This window comes from Theobroma cacao, chromosome 9 (genome assembly GCF_053813885.1).
Source record: "Theobroma cacao isolate CCN51 chromosome 9, ASM5381388v1, whole genome shotgun sequence".
Lineage (NCBI taxonomy): Eukaryota > Viridiplantae > Streptophyta > Magnoliopsida > Malvales > Malvaceae > Theobroma > Theobroma cacao.
The window spans coordinates 38827698-38833888 of record NC_142647.1 but is presented as its reverse complement, the minus strand read 5'-3'; positions in this window follow the sequence as shown (position 1 = coordinate 38833888).

Genomic DNA, 6191 nt, shown 5'->3' with positions numbered 1-6191 from the left:
TACGGATTTGTCTGCTCGGTCATTCTATGAGCCACTTTTAGTTACGGACTTTGTTGCTAAACATTTCAGGCAGATAAGCCTATCAAGGCTCTTTTCTGATGGAGATTGTAATCGGAAACATTCTTACAAATAATGTAAGAATGTACTTTAACATGATCTTGATCAGACAAAGGCCTTGATAGGCTTATTTGCTTGAAATGTTTGGCAACAAAGTCCATAACTAAAAGTGGCTCATATAATGACCAAGCAGACAAATTCGTAAAGCAAAACGAAATCAACTACAATTTTTAGACACATTTAGTTAGGCGAACAAGCTGTCTTCATCCACAACACACTCTACATTTTCAGACAATGTCCTTCGTATTGGACAGTTGTTACGTGTGTGACTAGTTTATCTGTAACTTGAACATGCTTTGGGTCGACGCAGTCATGGAGGCACCGATTGACTTGGAGATGGTGCCGGATTTATGGATTGAATTGTAAATGGGGATGGGCAGTTCTGTCTGTTATGCCCGTACCTCTTGCATTGCAAACATCTTCGTGCTCAATGCCTTCACCAGCTGATGGAATCCTTCTCCTTCTAGGTCTTCTCGCTTGGCCTTGCCAAGGTAGGGGCAATACGACAATTTGTTTCACATGAGAGGGGATGTCCCACTCACTAGGATGCCCTATCGGCCTAATGGATCCTGAATAAATCTCCACCAAAACGGTTGTCTTGTAGTAGTCAGCGCAGAATTCAATGGCTTCACGATTGCATTTACTGAAAAATACAATAAACTTAATCTTCAAGCACAATGTAAATGCTATGTCAATTACGGTTCAAATAAGAAATAAAGATATCCTGACCTTATTGCTGCAATGGCATGGCTGCATGGCAGTAAATCTATTTGGAACTCACAACATGAACACTTCTTCCTGGATAGGTTTACAAGTCTGTCCATCTTGCCGTTTTTAACTTTGAACTCCGCTCGATTGATAGGCTTAACTAAAAAGCGATGTGCATCATTGAACCTTTTGCTCAACTGCTTGGCAACCCAAGGGCTGAGGGGCGTGGTCACCTTGACAGCCTCCTCGTACCAGTCATGGAACCAACGCTGGAACATGTTTTTGATGAACTCAATCAAAACAGTGATTGGCATTTGTCTTCCATGCTTCAAGCATGAGTTAACACATTCCGCAATGTTGGATGTCATCATTTGGTATCGCCTTGCTGGTGAACATACACGTGCCCATTTCTCAGGCCCTATTCTCATAAGGTCCGCATGGGCTTGTGGGTGAATTTGCTGTATTTGGTTCATATGTCTGTTGAAATCGGCCACCTTATAGCAATCTATAGCAAGGGTGAAAAGCATACAAACATCGTTGCGCTTGAACTTGTTTTTAAAGTTTTTTTTTCAAGTTGTAACTGCATAAACCATGGTACGCTTCTAGGTATGCATTTTGGATTGCTTTCTTAATGCCAAGATGCTGATCAGAAATGAACATAGTCTTTTCAGGACAACCAACCGCATCACGCAGCTTGCTAAGAAACCACGTCCACGAGTCTTCGTCCTCAACATGGACGATGCCAAACGCAACTGGATATACTCACTCGTATGCATCTTTGTATACAGCGACAAACAGAATACCCTTGAACCTGCCTTTAAGATGTGTCGGATCAATTGCAATCGTAGGACGCATTATATCCCTAAACCCTTGAATACAAGCCTCGTATGACCAGAAACAATATTTGAATCTCTCTTCCTCATCAGTAGCCACTGCAGTCACTATGCCAAGATTTTCCTATTCCAACATATAAAAATAAGATGGTAGTAGTTGAAATGACTCCTCCGGTGGACCAAAAACAAGCCTCTCCGCATACTCTTTCGCTTGCCAAGCCTTACCATACAAGCATTCCAATCCCCATTGAACCCTCATCTCACAAATTATGTCTTGAGGTCTCAATGCTACTCCATTAGCCCGAAGCTTGTGTGACATAAGTTCACCAATCATCTTCGCACTCGTAGTTACAAACTGCCCTTGCAAACCATCAACAGTACAGGTGTGTACTTTGTGGAATGTCCGAACTTGCCAATATTCTCCTCCATCAGGTAACTTCGTTGCACGAACACTAAACTTGCATGCCTTATCCTTGCAACCAACCTCATAACGAGCTTTACATGACCTTTTTACTCTTATCGTAAACTTCTCTTTTGTAACCAACATGTTCAAAGCTCGTTTCAACTCGACCTTCGACGAAAACATTCTTCCTTTGTATAAGCGATCTTCGACACATGTCTACTCCTCAGTGGTAATTGTTTGGAAGGAGAACCTTTCTGCACCTGTAATTACCCACGTACAAGATATCCTTGCATTTCCCCTTTCCTGATCATTTTCATCGAGCAATGTATCAAGGGAACGAATCTCGTTTTCACCAGCGATGGGGTTATTATATATGGGGTCATCACACTGAACATCTCCTACATCAACACCTCCACAAGTTTCGTTTCGCCTTCAACATTATTGCAAATTGGAATGTCACTGTCATAAAGGTAGTCATCGTCTGAGCTATCATCTTGCCATTGTTCAAGCCCATCATTTGAAGTGTCATCAAATCTATCTTCACCGGCAGTGAACAAATCTTCATTTCCCTCATCAAATGCAGTATTATCCTCCCGCGTTGCAATGTCACCCTCCAACCTCACATTGTTGTCCTCAACTGTCATATTCTCATTTGACAATGGCATTACAAACTTTACAGTTTCACCCGATTGTTGCATTTGTTTAAGAGAAGCAAGAAATTGGTTTGATGCACATCCTGATCGAAATTGTAAAACCAGTTATTCTGTGAATGTCGTTTGTCTATCGGGCTGCACAAACTCTTGTGCATACCTCAATTGCCATTGTTGTGGGTTACGGATCGAATGCTGTGGTATATGTGAAGCATTGTAAATCTCATTTTGATTGAGCTGATTACCATGTTGTCCAACTTCTTCATGTGACATAACATTTGTTTGGCATCCCTTAATGCTGACATACACAGTCGGAACATTCCTCTGTTCTTGCAAAATTAATGCAACATCCTCATCGTCCTTCATAATTGGCCGTGATAGCTCTTTGGGTGTACTGATCAGTGCATGTAACTCAATCTCTTCAATTTCTGAGTTTACCCCAACAAGATCTTCAACCAACTTCATCAAGCCCACAAACGACAAATCACTCCTAGCCCCCCCGCATTGGTGACTCACCACCATTGTAAATGCTGTCCACCCACTAACCACCGTGTCTTATCACAAGTCGCACAATTGAAACCCCACTGAAATTTTGGAAAAAAAAATTATTGTCAATCATTTTACACGATACATGTCGTGATCAAAAATTTGTCAGTCGTGTTGTTACACGCCATGTATATAACGTAAAATGTTGTAACACGCCATGCATATCAAGTTAAATGTCATGACACGCCATGCATCACTGTCGTGACACGCTATGCATCACTCTCGTGACACGCCAATCACTGTAATTACTGACTCGTTACACCAACAGTCATGACACGCTAAAAACCCAAAAAACCAGTTAACCCATGACACGCCAAGAACAATCGTGACACGCCAAAAACCCATAAATTCAGTTAACCCATGACACTCCAGGAACAGCCGTGACACGCTAACAACCCAAAAGACTAGTTAACCCACAACACGCCAGGAACAGCCGTGACACGCTAAAATAACTCTAACACATGTTATAGATGCGTGGCATGTAACAACTCTAGGCAATGTTTCCAATCCATCTTCTAATTTACACTAAATGTTTCAGAAATTTAAGTTTGTTGCAGAAATAAACCCAATAATAGGTACCTTGATGTCATCTCTGCTATAGGGTCTGTTAATTTACGACAATGTGGCCAGATGCCGAGAGATAGACCACAGCCCGATGACGATGGTGCTCAACAGAGACTTGCCAGAGTTGAGATAGTTCAGAGAGTTGAGAGAGAAAGATGATCGAGCCCAAACAGCTACGTGTATTTATTTATTTTTTTCTATTTTCTCTCTGGTGGGAGGCAGATATCTCAAACTGCTGAGCATTTATTTGAAACGATGTTTTTAAGGGCATTTTGGTATACTCATGCTTATTTTTGGCTAGAAACAAATAATTTTATATGGGTGGTTATTTTTGAAATCACCTTATCACGAGGTCCTTTTCTTAAAATATCCTCTTTTTTCTTCTTTCTTTTCTCTTCTCTTTTGTCTTCACATGCCGGCCCTCACTTATTTATTTATTTTTTTGAGAGGGACGTTACAATTAATTTAGGGTGATGAGCCAATTAAGCCTAATTAAGACATTTATGTGTTGTCCTTTGAGATGTTTTTGAGAGGTTAAAAATTTGTTAAGAGCAAATTAGCCCTTTTAGTAATTTGATTTATGGTGATTTCTGGTTTTCTCTTATCTTTTATTTATTTTTTCTTTTTCTTCTAGTGGGTGTAATGTCAAGAGTTAAGGGCAACTATTTAGCTATTGAGGTTTGTTTTGGAACTTTCATGTCTTTGGTTTAATTGCAAAATTATGCTTTCTTAAATTAGGGTTATATGATTGATGTTATTCCTAACTTGTAATATGTTGACCAGACTGTTAGTGGTTCTCTCAGAAGTTCTTTAGAGCTGCAGATCCTTTCTTGCTTGTTGGTTCACATTTTTACAGGTATGATAACTTGTGATCTTTTCACCGCATCAAGAAAGGATGAAACATACTGCTGAAGGTTTTGTATCTATGCTAATTCCAGGTATGAGAATACACCTTTATCCTAGCTCCCTAGTTTAATTCTTTTTTCCTATGTAAGCTATAGCCTCTCCTAGTAAGTATGAGAATTACTAAATCTGTTGGACCTCATTTTCACTTTGTAATTGAACTGTCAATATGTACCACCAATATTCCCTGTTTCATTATGTGTTTATTTTCAAGGCATATCAGCTAATATCAGAGGTACTAAATGCCTAGCATTTATTACAACTGAAAACTCCTATTTTATCTGGAACAAAGTTCTCTCTTAATCTTTTAGCAACTTCTAGTTCTAGTATCCCTTGTTTAGGCATAACTGGCTATAACTGATTTCCATGTAAAGCTGTTAGGTACAAAGCTTCTAACTTCTTTCTATTTAACTGGAAAAACCCCTTTTTTTGTTGCTGGTTTTGATTGTTGGAAGCTGCTGTCTTCTTCTATTGGATGTTGCTGTAGTCTGATATGCTTTGTTTATGAATGTTGTATATGATGTATAACGATTTCCAGCAGTTCCGTTTTGTTGTGGCTACTAGGTCGATAGTCTTTATTTTCTTTTTTGACGGTTGCCTTTGAACTTTGGGTTCCCTGATGCTGCAGCATTTTTGTCCTCTGCGGCTTTCTACGAAGGGAGGGTATGCCTTCTTTCTTTTGTCTTTCCCTCTTGATATGAAATCTTCTTCAGCTTTTCAAAAAAAAAAAAAAAAACTAGAAAAGCCCCTGATCATTAATATTGGAAGTCCTTTGATTTTTAGCTGTAGGACTTGGACATCTAAAATGTATTGGTCACTATTGTTTCACAGCCTAGTAGCTATATCAGAGTGAAATCATATGATAATAAAATTCTACTTGATGTTGCTCTTGAGCCTGGACTGGCAGTTATTATTTACATATTAAGACCTTTTCTTTCTTAGGAGATAGTTCTTAAAATAAAGAACAGATAGATGCAGAATCCGTTAAGAATTATAATCTTCCAGAGGGGGATTAGTTTATAATCAAGTAAGTCAACGGAAGTTTCGTTTTAGTTGGGACAGACAGAGACATGTTGGAGCACTAAAACGCTACGCAACTGATCAAAGAACAGACCAAGTCTTTAAGATACAATAAAAACAAAAAGTCAAGCCACTGATAGGATTCAAGGCCTTGCAGCAGCGCATTCTTAGATGTTTAAAAGGAACATATCTTGGACAGTAAAAGGAAAAACCTTTGATCCTTGTCAGTGTTTGGATGGAAACCAATCAGAATGTATAACTTAGCATCTACAGTTACGGAAATCAGAAATGAGTTTTTCTTTCTTTGAAGAGCACTGTTCTTGCTTTTCAATGTTTTAGTTTCTTGAGTGAAGTTACAAACTACCAGAAATTATTTGAAGGTTTGCTATCAAAGATGACAAAATTAGACATTGCAAGCATTATGAATATCATGATGAAAAAAAGGAA